This window comes from Nothoprocta perdicaria, unplaced genomic scaffold (assembly GCF_003342845.1).
Source record: "Nothoprocta perdicaria isolate Ctin4 unplaced genomic scaffold, notPer1 scaffold_67, whole genome shotgun sequence".
Lineage (NCBI taxonomy): Eukaryota > Metazoa > Chordata > Aves > Tinamiformes > Tinamidae > Nothoprocta > Nothoprocta perdicaria.
The window spans coordinates 3,265,320-3,282,239 of record NW_020455943.1 but is presented as its reverse complement, the minus strand read 5'-3'; the positions used below and the strand labels follow the sequence as shown (position 1 = coordinate 3,282,239).

At 39.1% G+C, this 16,920-nt stretch overlaps 1 long non-coding RNA gene across 1 annotated transcript in view; it reads left to right on the top strand.

The window, feature by feature from the left end:
* LOC112956813 overlaps nt 1-15,604 on the top strand; it is a 39,995-nt gene extending 24,391 nt beyond the window's left edge. Inside the window, exons 2-4 of the long non-coding RNA XR_003251111.1 lie at nt 2,339-2,425; nt 5,297-5,404; nt 15,250-15,604. This is a non-coding gene — a long non-coding RNA (uncharacterized LOC112956813). The remainder of the gene's footprint in view (nt 1-2,338; nt 2,426-5,296; nt 5,405-15,249) is intronic.
* Nucleotides 15,605-16,920: the final 1,316 nt, after the last annotated feature.

Below are 16,920 nucleotides of genomic sequence, written 5' to 3'. Positions count from 1 at the left end.
CCGCCGTGGAGCCCCCGGGAGCGGTCGCTGCTGGCGCAGCTGTCGGCGCTGCAGAGCGAGGTGCAGCTCACGGCGCGGCGCTGCCAGGCCAAGTTCGGCCGCTACATGAGCCACATCAGCAGCATCACCCGGAGCCTGGCGGGCGCGCAGCCCGGCAAGGTGAGGAACCCGCCTCGGCCCGCCGGGCCCGCCGTGGGCGCCCTCGCCCGTGGCGTCGGGGCGGCGCCGGGACGCGGCCCCCGCAGCCGGGCGGCTGCCACAGCAGCCGGCGCTGGTGGCCGGGCGAGCGCCGGGCAGCAGCGCGGAGGGGACAGGGCTTCGGGGAGGGCCGGGTGCGAGTCCCCTCGAGGGGGCTGTCACGGTGCTGGTTTCTGCGTGAGCGGCTCTGCAGTTGCTCTCGAGTTGCTCGGGAAAGAAAAAATCCTTTGGAGCAAAAAATCCTCGGAAACTTTGGAAACTACTGTGAAAAGCCAGAAAAGTCTCTTGCATTTGGGGAGTGAAATAGCAGCCGCCAGCATTGACAGCAGAGACGCGTGCGGCGCTGCTCGCTTTTTTTGAGTCTGATGACACTGCCCGCATGGGACTTGTGTCCTTCAGACTCAATCAGCCCCTGAGCGCAGCGGTCACTTGGCTCTGCAGCTTTGAGGGTTTTGCTCTCACAGGCTTTAGTTCCTTGGATGTGCAGGATCTGGCGCTCGTCGGTGAGAGCTGATTTAATATAATTTAAGCTCCGCTCAATGTATTTTTCCCTCCAATTTTTATAGACCCTTGGGAAGTGAAAACTCTTTTATAGACCCTTGGGAAGCAGGAGGGAAGGATGTGAGCAGCCAGGTCACTGCTGAAGTACAGTGATGTGCTGAGCATCCACTGCTGCATGTGAACTGGGGAGAGGGACATTGCTCTGAAGTGTCCCTGGCGCCAGCTGCTTGTGGCTTCTTGGCACCGAGACACTTCATGCTTGGCGACTTTGACAATCTTTTTCCCCCTTTCTTTGCCCAACTTCCTTTGGGTAGCTAATCCCTAGATCTGAGGTCCAGGGTGTTGGCTGGAAGGGGTGCTCCTGCGCCTGCTGCGTCCCTTGGAGGATGTGATAAGGTTTTAGGATGGAGGCCAGCAGGGATGCAATGTGTGGGATGGGTGAGGAAAGCGGAGCCAGCCGAAGGGAGAAGAGAGATCTGGCTTTTTAGAGGGGAGCTGGCACGTATATGATCCTGTGTGATTCTGTATGCGTTTTGGCTGGTGTGAAGGCACCTCCTGGGCCACTCTTGAGTATGTGCCATAGCTGGACACCGCCGGTAGATGCTGCTGTATGTTCTGCCTCGCAGAAATGTCTTTTGCAGGAGACCAGGCTAACGAGCAAAACAGGCACTTGGAAGAAAAACTATCAATAAAGTAGAAAAGTACTTCATTAAAATTAATTGTATTGTGCTGCAATAAAACATGTCACTGTCACAGTTAATAAAATGTGGACTTTGACGTTATGTGATGTATTTTGAATGTTTAGACATGTATAATATATTTAGGAGTCAAATTTGCATTAATCAACCAATTTATGCAGAATGGCAAGCACAGATGCTTTATTGTACTGGGTGAATACTTTTTTTTTTTTTTTTTTTTTTGGGTAGGGATTATGCTTCCTGAAATGTGACTATTTTTATATATGAACAATTTAAGGAAACTAACTCTGCTCAAGCCTCTAGGTTGTATGTTGATTTTATTACTTAGAAAATTATTTACCTGTTCTGAAGGAGAAGATGTCATTCCTTTTTTTTTTTAATTTGATTGCATCACTAATTTTGATTGTTTGCTGTATATTTTAAACCTTTCCTTAAAAAAAGAAATCTTTGCAGAGATATTTTCTAGACTTTCTTTCTATTTGGAACAGAAGTAAAACATTGGTATAAGGAGTTGGCTTTCATTCTTTGTATTTTTCCTATAAACTGCTATGAAACCTGTATGGATATGGCTTTTGAGTCTGGAAGTTATAATGGTGAAGATTTCATCTGTGTGCTTAATGTCTTAAAAGTTAATACACATATAGGCTTTTTTTTTTTTTTTTTTTTTGGTAGAGGCTCACAGATATTTCTTTTTCCCAATCAACACTTAAAATAATCCGTCACTTTAACTACCTGATACATTTCAGTGACATATATCTTTTTACTTTTTGGTTCCAGCACAAAGTCTTTGCTATTTGTCTTTCAGCCTAATTTTCCTTTGAACTTTAGCTTACATAATCTCCTGTTTAAAAACAAACAAAAAAAAGGGCATTAGTGATTTCACTTAAGATGCTCTTCTTTGAGGCAATACTCTTAATATTATTTCACCTCTTTCTTTTTAGGGAGGAGAACCAAAATCTTTAACCATCATGCTGCACAGAGAAAATGATACTTTGGGATTCAATATTATAGGAGGACGACCCAATCAGGTAAAAAGAAAAGTACACATTGTTTACTTTTTAAGCACATTTTCTGTTATTGTATACATTAGTAGCAAAAGTTACTCTGCATGATGGTAGGTGTTGAATCAGCACCATAGGCTGAAGAACTGCCTATTATCAGGTGTAATTAGATTCATCATTTGAAGATCTAATCCTATGAGAACTGGATGATTCTCCTGTTCGTGAAAAGGGGTCCCCCTTGTTTCTGCTATAAAGCTTAGGCTTCTCTGCACTGTATTCCCATGAGTAAGATGTATTCATGCAAACTGCTCAATGGAAATCTGTGGGACTGTGTTGCAGGATTAATTCCTTGGAACTTTGGAAACTACTTGCTTTTATTTTTTTTTTCTTTTTCTTTTTAAGGACAGATGAAAATTTGATCTGTAGCTGAGATAGTTTAAGCATATGCCCTGCTCTCATATGTCTGCTTTCAATTTTTATTCCTTTGTGAGCTGAAATACAGCTTTCATTGATCTTGTATCTTAAATTAATCTAGCCTCATAAATCATCAGTCTAGCTTTAGAAGGCTCATTATAAGTCCTAGAATATGTATAGGAATATGCATTTTTTTCTCACTTCTTCTAAAAGTAGTAATCAGGACTGCCATTACTTATGAAGAGTAAAAAAACCCGTTAAACTGGAAAATTAATAGTTGATTAGAATGTTTGATAATAATTATGTACTGATCAGTTGTTTTTATTTTGAGTTGGACAGCTGTAACCTCCTGCTATTACTGGGGAGGGGAATGGGCCCCTATATATTAGTTTTGCAATGCTCAAAAGCTATATTTATATGTAAGCTTTATATATATATAATTTATATAAGCTATATATATATTTACATAGCTCTAAAGCTGTATTTAGTGGTGCCAAATAGTCTGTTCCCATTAGCACTAAAGCCAAAGAAGTTTACTGTCTGCTATGCAGAACTGCTGCTCCTTGTGGGTAAATATGAAGAACAGCAGTTATAAGATGCATATTTTAGGAAATCCAAAGCAAGAGTTTGATAGATTTTCTACTGGAAAGATGAAACAACAGGAGACTATAGGATAAAATACACACACTTTGAATATGCTAGGAGTGAAGTCCAAACAATGCTTTGGATTGCGAGCTGACTTTTGTTATTTATGTCTGCAGGGCTTTTGCAGGGAAAAGGGAATATGGTGCTCCCTTAATTTTGGTGGGGGATGTCATTTGTGTTTCTTTGAAGTTTTTACAGGCAGTTCACTGTACATTTTTGATATTAAAAACTATGAGGCTTTGTGAATGAATGCTCTAACTATTTTGGAAGTTTGAAGAGTAAATCGTAATTGTATGGAGGTTCTTAGCCCTGTTCCTGGAGGGAACTGCTCTGCTCAGGAGCAGAAGATGGTCACGGCCTGCCACTGACCAACACTCATAGCTGAAGAGAATTCACAAATTCAGTTTTGTGGTGTTACAGTCTTGCTGTGAAAAGCACCACAGTTGTTTGATAGGTAGTTCCTACATAATCCGTACAAGGTCTCATCAATCATGCTCAGAACCAAAGGGCAGAACAGGAAGAAAACGTTTTTTGTTGTTCCTCTTTCATTTTGATTAATGATTATTATGCTTCTTTTATCACAGTTGCATTTGTCACTGCTGAAATGAGTGGAGATCTGTTTGTTTGCCATTTCAAAATATTTCTGGAGCCACTGATCAGTTTATTTTGCTTCTTATCTGGCAATTATATGCCTCTGTGACAAAGGAAAACAAGAGGGGTTTACAACATCATAATCTGAAACTGAAGTCTGTCTGGCCTGAGTCTCCATGGGGCTTTGAATTGTAAAGCACCTTTCGTAGTGGCTCCATTTTTTTTTTAATCATTTTCTTAATAGAAAATGAATAAAATGATTTCTCCCTAAGAGCATAGGACCTTTCCTAGAAATCTGTACACACATGAATTGCAGTGTTGAATGGTGATCCGCTGGTTGTAGAAGGAAAATGAGAAGCATGTAAACTTCTATGCAAAGCCTAAAAGATCTGAAAAAAACTTTTTATTCATAGCTGTATAGGCTATTATTTTGACATAATCCTTTTATTAATAATGATTTAAAACTACATGTTGGACATTTGGGACTACACTCTATCATGCCATGAAATAATTTTAGCATGTTTAGCAACATCAGGTATATTATTCCAGCCGTGGTAGATAAATTACTAGCTTCAAATTTGGTCTTTGTGTGGACTGTACTTAGAAAGGCGTAAAGGTAACTGGAAGTGGCTTGTCTTTTTGTCCCTAGCTGATCTTTATAAATTTCACAGTTGAGCAAACTCTCAATCTCCCATGTGAATAAGATTTATGAGGTCAACCAGTTCCAGCCAAATCCTATCATTGGCTAGCTAATGTTGCTAACTAATGTCACTTAGTGTCTTGGGGCTTTATTTTCAGATCTAGGGAAATGTTTACAAACAACACTACTGCAGGATCACTTTCTTTTCCGAGAGGATCCTTGGATTTCTGTTCTTATGACTATCTTTCTCCATACATTTGCATAATACATAATATCTATTGTGAACTTTGAAGTCTATTTTAAATATTTTAACAAGGATCTGGTTACCATTGCACCTCATGTCTCATCTGGACTAAAATAAGCAGAGGTAAATGGATAATCTTGTCAAAAATGCCAGAATAGTTCATTAATTCTATCTTTTTGATTAATGGCTATTTTGTCTTGAGCAAGTTTTAAAAAAAAATCCCAAGGAGTTTAATCCTTAGCTAAAAAAGCCAGGCACATATTTCAGGTGGATTTGCATTTTTCATTGCTGCTGATTGTAGAACCATCTCATTTCTTGCACTAATGTTGCCTTTTTCTTGCGATTTCTGTCTCGGCTGGTACAGAACAATCAGGAAGAATCTTCTGCTGAGGGAATTTATGTGTCAAAAATTTTGGAAAACGGACCTGCAGACAAAGCAGAAGGCCTGAAAATTCACGACAAGATTATTGAGGTAAGAAATGAAACAATGCCTTACTCTGTGGTATGATCAGCTAATCATTCATTTGATGTTTTTTACACTAAATCTGTTGTAATTTTCCTCTTTTGGCGGATGCTAACATCATTCTAATACAATTAACAGCTCAAACATTTGTCAGATGTGAAGGCACGTTATGTTCTAGCAGTCAGTAGAGGTATTTGGTTTTTGTTGACCTAAAAAAAGGGCAAATGACTCTATATAAATTCACAGTTTTAATGTGGAATTGATGCCCTGTGTTGGGGTTATTACTGTTGTGATTTTGGGACAATTATGGAGGTGGTGCTGATAAGCAATGTTGTGAAACTACTTAACTAACTACAGGCTGTACCTCTTCCTGTATCATCAGATGTAGATCATCTGTTGTACTCACTATAATCAATACAACTCTTTTTCCCCCATCATGTAATGCACTAGCACGGAAATACTAAAATCTATTCCTGTTTTGTGAGCATTTTTTCCCATAGAAGAAAATAATGATAAACAAAAACAAGTCTGAAAAAGGTCATCTTCTCTCTTCTCTCATTCTGTGATCTGATGTAGATCGGTATTTCAGGAGACCATTTTTCAGTAATCAAAACCTGATATTTGGAGATGGTCTAATTGCTTCAACCAGTTGTTTGGCAGTGGGGTGCTCTGGGTATTCTTTTGAGCAGAGTGTCGCTAAGGGGATAATGGACAGAACTATTGCATTAAATCGGGAGAAAATCTGTTCTCAAGGCGTGTTGCTAAATAAAGAAGGTAATTTGTTTCAGTGCTTTATCAGATGTTTAACAAATGTTAGCCACACGGGGTTGATGAGTGAGCTGTGCACTTTTCGGATGACCATCTCACGTGTAAGCTAGTGCAGCAGATGGATTTCACGGTAGCTTGGCACTGGCAGCTGGAGTTGGGAAGCAAGCCTGGCAGACAACTAGCGCTGCATTTCCTTTTATGTAGCTCATTATCTATTGGGGGGTAGCAGCAGCTTTGTCAAATAATTGTAATTATATCTGAAATATGAATAAGGCGAGAAACTGTTTCTTAAGGTATTTGATATAAAAATGATACAGAAAAAAATGCAGTAAAAGTGATTTGAGTGAATGTTTTTGAAGTTAGCTGCCCAGAGTATGGGCAGTGAGATCTCTTTGGATTATTAGAAAAATGTTGAAGTTTATGTGGGCTTTACTGCCAGGTGAGCAATCTTTTATAGGGGATGACTGGTGGCCGACAGGCTGTGTTGGATCTGTGTGGAAGATGGTCAGCACTGGGAGAGGTGAAGGGCAATAGCTGCAGGTATCTTTTATCCAAGCATGCAATCAGGAGGCTGCCACTGTTCAGCTGAAGAATACAGGATTTTGGAGCTTTAAAGAGAGATTTAAAGATTTTATTTAAGGTTAACTCACCTGTGAGAAGAGACTTGTTTGTTTATGCTGTGATAAGCTGGATTGGGACAGTGATGTGCACAAGTCATTCTTTTGGCAGCATATTCTTTCAGGAAACTCACTGCAGGCCAGAAACAACCTTTAGTTGTTCATCAAGGATAAACTCTCCTTCATGAATTTACTTCTACATGGCAGGTTCCTCTAGAAGTTGGTGGCTTCTGACTCTTGCAGGCATTTCTTCCTGAAGGATATAGCTCCCTAAATTAACATAGCACAGAGTTTGTTCTGGGACTAAATACTAATCACATAGTGTAGAAAAAAAATCTCACAAAATCAGATGTAACATTGCTATTTGTGACACCCAACATAAAGCTTGGTGTATGAGTAGTCATATAAAGTCACCAGACATGACACCAGACATGACATCCAACATAAAAGGCATAAAAGGTATGTGGGTAGTCATAGACGAGTCACTAGATCTCTAACTTTTAGATATATCTTCCATCCATTCAACATCCTCTATCCAGGATGTTGAAAATGGACTGCATTTATAAATGCTATATATTATTTCATCTTCACCACACTTCATGCAAATCTTACCTCTGAGTAAGGCCACTGTTCATCTTTGCCAATGCTAATAGACTTCTCAAGACAAAGTGTAGTACAGAGCTATGAACCTTTGCAATGTTGTTAATCCACAGAAATGGTTTCCCTGTTGCCTCGTATATGTGTGCATAAATGTATACAGATCTATATGAATGTATAGTTATGAGTAGTGGCACTGGAAATGGCACTTTCTGCATGGAGGAAAATTGAAGTCAGTTCAGCTTTCACATGTGAGTGGCACACTTGGCCAGAGCTCTAACTACATTAATATCCTGTGGGTAGTCATTAGCTAATGCCTTTAGAAGAGCGTTGGAAAAGTGCAAGCCATGAGTGGTGATGCTTTCCTTGGGAAGCCAACAGTGATTTGTAAGTTTATATTCAGAACTAGTTCTTTAAATATTTTTTTTTTACTTTTAGGTGTAATATTATATTTTACAGAAATCATTATGTCATCTCTGGTTTAAGCCCAGCTTTTAGAAAAAGTGGTGACTTCATTTTTCAAGTTCTCTTTAGCTGTGTAAGTTATAGTGTCTTGCAAATATGACTGAGCTACTAAAATGAAATATGCTAGTAAAATACATGACCAAGACTAAGTTTATAATCCAGATGAAATTTATAAGTGTAAAAAAAAAAAGGCAGTGTTTGATTAATTTGAGGAAAAAGAGATATTGTGAATTTATATAGAAAGCAGAGCCTTAAATTCATAGCTGAACTTTCTGTAGCAAGTTTGCCAAATAACAAAACAGCAGTGAAAATGTTCTGTGCATTTAAAAATGTCTTAGGCTGAAGATCAAATATTCATAAGAAGAAATACAAACACATCATCATCTGGAAGAACTAAGTATTTTTCTGCTGCTTGCTCTACATGGCAAAGGCTTCTGTTATTTTTCTCTCAAATGAAATGAGAATATTGGCCCTTTTGCATTTCAGTCAGTTGATTCTCATTAATTTGATGGCTGAGAAACAGACATGATGGAGAGGAGGAGAATACATTTTTAGTCTCTGGTCTTTAAGCCTTTTTGAAAAAGGAGATGGATGCATATGTATTATGACTATGTATTTTGTTTATGCAGCCTGAGCTCCATAAGTATATAATAAATTAGGCTTCATCTCTTATTCCATGTTTCCCTTTGTTCTTTTCACTTTTTTTGGAGCGTACACACACAAGGGCTTTCAAGCTCATGTCAGCAAAGCCAGTTTCAATAAAGACAAAAAGTCTTGAGGCTTATCCTGGCAGCAGGAACGTACATCTGTAAAGCGCCTACACAGAAACTTTTTAACTATTGCCAGACTGCTGACTTTGCTGTGCGTCAGCCCTGTGATGTTTTATCTGCTGCATGTTTCCGTCATTACGCTCGCTATGTTGCTCAAGCAAAATCTTTGATAGTCCTCATGTTTGTTTAGCTAAGAAGCTCCGCTGTCAGATGATGGCGGTAGAAGTATTGAGCTTAAAAACTGTCTTGCTGGGATCAGAGCTCGTAAATTTGGGATGACTTTGAATCAAAGCTGCACATGATGTGAGCAGCAAGATCCGGGTGGTCGCTCGTGGAAATTTTTGTGTAGGATGCACAATTTTAGAGGTGTGGGTTTACGTGTACCTGAATCATCCCTAAATGGCCTTGTGTATATTAAGTTCTCCTAAATCCTTGTCAAGTTCATAATGTCTGGCACCTGCATTCATTAGATACCTCCTAATTAGTCTGAAAGATTCCTGGCAGAGTAAATTAGTCACAGTACAGCTCAGAAATGCCTGTAACCTCTTTTCCCCTCTCACTTACCTGTTGAGATGCAGGTTTGTGGACACCTGAATTAGCTCCCTGAAGAAGCTTTAAGATGGGATATGTCCCTTCTCCCTGACAACTTTCTTGCCTAACAGGAAGTGCGTAAGAGAGAAGTGAAATATGTGGATTGCAGCCTCTGCCCTGCCTGAAAAGCGTTGAACTTAAATATCCAGATAATATCCCTTGTTACTAGGGGAGAGGCTATCCTGCATGAGACCAGTCTCCACCCATCTTCCTGAAGCTCAGCTACATGCCGGCAGGCATTTCGGAGTTGGGATTATCCAACGATAATCTGCTATGAAATAAATACTGGTGCCAGAGAGGTGGATGTGGAGTGGATGAGTGCTGCCTGAGGTGAGTGCTTGTGCCAGCAAATGGGAGTTTGTCTCTTTCTTGCGTGATGTCAATTTTGTGCCTTGGTATGATGCTTTCCTGGAAGATACATTTCTGATTTTGTAATTCTTGGCTTTGTAGGCAACTAGAAAATACTCTTAGCTAGCATCTCCTGTGGTCAGGGTGCTTTTCTAGATAAGAAAAATATGAGTTTCCAGGTTGAATAAACACCAGTAGCTGGAGTTTTCTATTTCCCCGCATTTGCTTTAGCTATGCTGATATATAAAAAGCTGGTTACTGCATTTGGGGCCCAGCCTCAGAAGACTTTGCAGGCTGGGTTTCACACAGACGGAAGAGACTTGTGTTTCATGTGCCTTCCATGCAAGACGCTGGCGTCTAGCTTTGGGCACCTGGAATGCCTCAATTTGATCCTTGTTGTTCAAGTTCCCAAACATCACTAGTCTGAATTTGACCAGCTTCACCTCCTCAGACGTGCCTACGTTTCCCTTTATTCACTGAACTAAAATGCAAATGTTGTGTTTGCAAAACTGGGTTATGTTCCCTGAGAAAGTAGTTGGAATTATAGCAATGTGGTGTCTACATTTTGCAATGAGAAGAGACTTTTTGCTTATATGTCAACTCAAATTCCTGTATTTCTGTGGCAAAAGATGGTTTAGTAGTCCATTCTCCCATATATACAAAAATATTTGTGTATTTGATGTTGTGTCACAAATCTTACTATGATTTCACAAGATATTTTGTGCTCTAAAAAAGAGGCAGAAATCAAACAAAACACTAGCTAAGAGAACTTTGTGTTAAGAGGATAATACTTAATAATGACTGAAGGTTTTATGATTGGAAATGTAATATTTTATCCCTTAATTGAAAAGAGTATTAAGTTCCTAAATGGGCAAAATACTATTTTGATACTTATGTAAAAAAAAACTCAAAGAACTCTGTGTTAATTTGAATTGTAAATTGAGAAGTTTTTATTTTAGAGACTCACTGTGGTCTTGGCTCTAGAGATGTGTAGGTTTGTAATCTAGCTTTGTTCATTGGGCTTGTTCTCACAGACTACCAAGCATGCATGCACGTAAAATGCTGGGTTGCTTTTTGCTAGCAGAAGGAAGCTCTATTAGGCTTCCCTTATCTCTTTCCTGGCGGAAATGCATGTGCTCACAGTGCCTTTATCTGGGAAAGCTGACATGCCAAGCCTGTAGCTGGAGAGTGGCTGACAGGCAAATGCTCCAGCTGGTTTATTTGCTGAATTGGTATATGCAGGAGATAACGGCCATATCGCCCTTTCCAGCAGGTCTCTTCAGCCAGTGGTTTGTGAGTCAGAGTAGCTTTCTGAGAAGCAGCTAGCTGCTGTACTGCTGGGGTGTTTCTGTGCAAGGGCTCAGCAAGAACGGGAGATCCTGGGGTGGCTGCAGCAGTGCACAAGGCAGATGTTGCAGAAGGAGCAGAATGGGAGCACTTCTGAGTCGTGACCAGGCTTGACAGGAGTCAAGAGAGTCTGCTAAGTGGAAGTGGGGAATATTACTCTGTAATAAGGGCTTTTAAGGTACTCTTACTCTGCTGTGTCTTGTCTAGGTGGATTAGATAAGGTATGATAACAGAGGGATGTAGAAGAGACACTGGGACCTTGCATGCATGGGAGTGTGCATAACCCCCTCTCTCCTTGCTCTGACTGTGGAGAATCTGTAGTTTAGTTGGATCACCATAGAGGCAGAAGGGAGAGATTAAGTGCACGTGAGGAAGAAGAAGAAGGGGAGATGATGACCATTAGAATTGCAGAGTACAAAGCACCAACCATATTTACACTAATTTCTAATACCTGCCTATAAATAGGTAGGGTGAGAGACATAAAAGGGATGCAGAAAAATAGAGGAACTGAATTGTGAAAGAGGATCATATAGGTAGACTTCCATATGGAACACAGATATGGAGATAAAGTAGGACAGAACTAGTGCAAAGCTATAGCTGTACTGCGCTTGCAAAGTGAAGCAATAGCTAGGTTGGCAAGTTAGCTGTGCTGTTAGGTAGGAAGGATTCTGGTTAACCTGTGGAAAAGCTGACTAACCTGAGATCCTGCAAGATCCCAGAGATGCTGCAACTGCCATGCATCAGAGACCCCTAGGCATTGCGTGGAGGCTCAGTTACACCCAGCTCCTTCATGAAGTGCCTAATCCCAACCCTGAGGGAAAACGTGTCAGAAACTTGGCAAGTTAAAACTCAGCGTTTTCTTAAATGCTGTGTTCAAGCTCGTCTTTGCATGTCATCTTCTCCTTCTTTCTTTTCCTTAGCTTTAGAGTGAACCTTCTAAAGCAAGGAACATTAATGCACGTGCTTCTATCTCGTTCAGCAGTGCAAGCAATGACCTTCTGGTCTTAGAGGTGCTTGTGAGCACTTTCAGGAATGTGTTAAGCAACTTGACTAACACATGTCACATGCTCCTTCTTTCATCCCCTTCCCAGGAAGAGATGGGCATGTGCAGAGGAGTGTTTTGTTTAGGATTTTTTCAAATAACGACCTATATACACATTTGCATTTTAGCATCTGTTTATGTTAGTGAAGACAAGGTCATAGAAATGTATCCTATATTGTTACTGAATATAGTAAGGTTTTGTGATGTAGGCTTTATTTATTTATTTATTTATTTCCTGCGAGTGTGATCTTAGATCAGCCCTGAAGAAAGTGCTGTATTTTCCTCTGAAGAAGTCCCCATATTTGACGGTTTGATCATAGCCTTGATGTGGGGCTCTAGTCTTTTAGAGATATGGTCAGCTGGATAATCAGTATGGGGCTGAAATAACATAATCTGGTGAACTGTAGAGGGTGTGAGTAGATAAAAGGCATTTTCTGATAACTTTCTTTAACCTTATCAATTGTGAGAGTAGAAAGTTTAAAGCTTCAGAAACCACTGCCACATTGATCAGAAGGAGGCAGCCCTTTGAGATTCATATGATGAAGAACCGTTTGGAATAAGTAATGGTAAGACCATCTATGAATAGCTCTGCTAAAGCTTGAGACCATGCTGAGTTGGTAGCTTAGAAATTAATGAAGCCTGAGGAAGCTGTGCCTCCCACAGCACACGCTGCTGGCACCCCAGAAACTTGTAGTGCTGTCAGAAAGTGAAAGAGCCTTCTTCAGCCTTTCATAAAGATTGTTCTTTATTGTGGTTGAGAAAGCCTCACAGTTAGAGGAGATGACAGCTTACATACGTTGTGTGAATGCTGTGTTTTATCCTCTTAAGTTACTGAATTGATTGTTGCAATCCAAAGACTATATGCTCCAAGGGCTTTGATCTCCTCTGCCCTATTCTTAATCAGCTAATTATATTTGCAAGGAGTAGCTAATCACTGTTCTCGGTAATCAGAGGCTGAATGGAAAAAAGTCAATAGTGTCTGCCAATGCAGAAACGCTCAGAATGAAGTCATTATTCATGGCTTCACTTAGAAAATTAATAACCTAATTTTTAAGGAGCTGTGAGATGTGGTAATGTGTTGAACTGAGAAATGTTTCTCCTTATAACTGGTGAATAGGGAGAGTCAGAAGCATGTACAGGACTGTACTTTACAAAGGCTTTGAAAAGTTGAGTAATAATGCAAAACCAATGGTTGTCTGGAAGCCTCACCTCTAAAATGCAAAGTACTGCAACACTGAAAATCATACAGTAAAGGAAAGTTTCTTGCTAATTCTAAGAGCAGATATGGTCTCTTCAAACTATTATATTAAGTAAAATCCAATATATTAAGCTAACAATGTTTGTTGCTAATATATTTTAGTAAAAAGCAGATGTATTTCTTGTTTGTAATGAAAACATCATGTAATTTTACAACATTATAGGTAGACCCAACTTGATAGAATCCCTGCTTCTTAAGAAAAGTGCAAAACTAAATAATGCCTTTTCATTCAAATAATTTTGGAGGGCATTTTCTTTATGAAATATTGTTGACAAAATAAGTCATGTCTGCTGGGTTTGTTTACATAGTAAATTTACATATATTATCTACAGTATGGTAATCCCATTATTTACAGTTTGATAATTACTTTTCCGAGTGATACTTCTGCCTCCAAGTAGCAAGATTGCTATTTGTGACAAAGAAAAGAGGAAATTGTGGAAAAACATAACTCATGACTGTTGACAGGCCATCATTTTTCTCGTTTTTAAATATGAAAAACAAATTGAACATTGCTGCATGCCTGGAAAAGCTTTGCTGCTTTGAATAAATTACAAATTTGTGTAGTCTAGAAGCAAGTGTTTAATGTAGAGGAAGATATAGATGGATATGGATATAGAATATGATCTTTATTTTCATCTTTCTCTTCCTGATATTTCGTCAGTCTCTTTCAATTGGTGAAAAAAGGAGAGATTTGCAGAAAGCAAAGAGATATTTCATTAGACCAGTGAATATATTTGGAAGAAATGAGATTATTGAACAAACTAATCCTTCTTCAAGTCTGTGTGGCGGAAGCCTTGTCTGTTTTTCCAGATCTGCTTTTATCCATGGAACTTATCCTAGACCATCACAGCTATTATAACATGAAATTAGATAAAATGAATTGGATGTGGCTGGGAATTGTGGAAAATGTGATGTGTTACACCACTTTGTGATATTAGGTTGTGCCCTATTACACCAGTTCAGTGGGGCTATGATGGATTCTAAGCTTTTTGTGACACGTATGCAAAATCAGACACTTCTGAAAGTGCCTTGAAATTTCTCTTTCAGGCTGCTACACTGAACTTTGATAACAGAGGAAAAAATATGGTTAACCAGTATGCATGTGAGCGAGTTGTAGAAAATATTTGGAAAGCTTCTGTGGAGACGAGCAGCTTTCCCTCAGTAAGCTTTGATAGGCAAATGACTTAACTTACCCTTTTTTCAAGGGGGATAGTAGCAGATGTGATGTACTTCATAATGAAACTACACATTAAGCAGTAGTAGAAAATTGAATTAATCCAGTCAGATACCACTCAATTGCGTCATGTACCATTGATGTATCACGGTGAAAGGTATTTTGTGCTCATGACAACATATAAAAGCATATAGGCACCATGATCTGCTGCGGTAGGAGAAGTTACTAGGAAAACTAGTTACCTGCTTAAGGATGTGTTACACATGGCAAGCCATCAGAGTACAAGCCTGTGAATTTTTAAAGCATCAGGTAATGGAGAAAAACACTAGCAGCTCTCTTCAGTTGCAGATGAAGGGAAAGTTTAGGTAGGCTGCTTTGGAAAGCAGAGGTGAGGATGGGGACATTTTCAAGCGCCCAACATTGGAAGGACCTCACGGCTTAGAATTTGCCCTTCTGAACACGGTTGTTCAATCTTTACTTTCTTTAAGCACAGTGCTCAAGTGGGTTAATATCTGAAGTCCTTCCAGCTGCTTGCAGGAGACAGGCATGTTATTTTAAAAGGAAGGGGTTTGCTGTCTTGTGTGAATTAAAACAGCTGGAACCCTACGCTTATCTATTACAGATAGATGTGTGTTGGGCTAGTCTTTGGCACATGGCAAGTATGGAGCCATATGGTCGACATGCTGTCAACAAGCCTCTTCAGCACATACCTTTGCTTACCCCAAGCTTTCTCTATGACTGGTAGCTGCTACTGTTGTCTGGAAGATAAATGTTTCAAGAGCCTTGCGGGCTCTTCTTGAATGTATTAATTACATTCTTAAGTGGTACAACACATAGCAGTCTGGAGCAGAAAGCTGAATCTTCGTTTCTCTTACAGTGGTCAGAGCCATGATCCAGACTGGACACTTTATGCTAGTGCCAGATGTGTAGCAGCTCTGTCTCACTTGGAAGTTTTCATCTCTTGCATTCCGTTTCCTTAATGCCTTAATGTCTGAATTGTCCAGGTGTTCTATATGACTGTTTTTAATGTGTTCTAGAATGGGTTAAATGGAAAACTGACTATTCTGAAATTTCAGCAACTGAATTGGAAATTTATTTTCCAATGACCAAAAATGGTATTAAAATCATAAAAGAGTTACTAGTGAATGTAGGAAGATTAGGCCAGCAAAAATCTTTCCCTCTGAGGGTGTGTAATAATTTCAAAGAATATCACCTGTTTGTATTTTTCAAATATTAAAAAATACTTGAAATATTTTTTAAAATATTTTGGATGAAAGTTACTGATTTTCCTACTTCTTTACTTTTGATCATTAAAAAGGAGTAGGCAGAGGCTGACTGAAGAAGATTTCTGTTTTTAAAAATCATGAAAGATGAAAAGTGTGTGTACATATATAATTATATAAAAATGTAAAGGAAAACTCTTGTTACTGCCCTATATTTTGTACTGGCTGGCTTTGGTCTCGAATCTGCAGTGGTCATTTCCATTCATGAAAGTATCAAATGGAAACTCTCAGGCTTTCTTGTGGCTGGGACTTAAAGCTTTGTTTGTGGTATGAAGCTGAAAAAATCTTGACAAAATGTTGGAGTATATTCAGTAAATGGTGATGAAATCTAACTCATTAAATCTACCAGAATTTTAAATTAAATCTTACTAGAAAATAAAAGTTTGTCAAAACCTTAGTTTTCTGTAAGTTTCAAATTTTGTGATAAAGAAATGTGTTAAATGTTTCTACTTCAGCTAGACACCCTTGTCTCTTAATCAAGAGGCAGAGGAAGATGCAGAGAGCATTTTGAGTTATTTTTTCCACTGTGTTATAAGATGTGTTTCCCTCTTTCCTGTCTGTTTTAATTTATATGCTTAAGCAAAGCAAGAACCCCCCTGTTTTCTGAACAAGAATTGATATTTAGTGCACAAATCCCAGCACTGTGCTTCTGTACCATCCCAAAGCAACCTACTTTCATCTTGCAACACTATCTCCAGTTGTTAGATATGTTCTGGAAGGAGAAGTCTAAAATCCCCAACAAGTTGCTAAATAATTTTTGGGTTGTTTCAGATATATTTAGATGTGAAAGCCTTATAAAAGTTGATTTGGTTTCAAATAGTGGGGTGGATAGAATGAAATTTGTGCTAGAATCTCACAAAATGATGGAGTAATTGTAGATCATATGTACTATAGTTGTATAAAATACTTGATTTTGCTGCTTTTAATTTTAAATGAGTTGACTTCCTCTGAATCATATGCTATATGCTTTACCAGTAAGTGGCTGGCCAAAGCTTACATTCCACTTGCAGGTCTATATTTGGACTGGTTTTCAGTGTTAGATTGCTGTTGTTATTGTTGGTGAAGTGTCCAATTTTGCGTGATGACAAATCCATGTTATTAATTAGGAGAACAATAAAAATGATGTTAATATTCTTGTGCCAAACCATCTGCTTAACATTTACTTTTTTTTAGTACTAAGCATATGTTCATCAGTGTAGAAAAGACTGAAGTAAAGAACTGTCAATCTAAGGACAATCTCAGAGAATCTAGAATACACTGGGCAC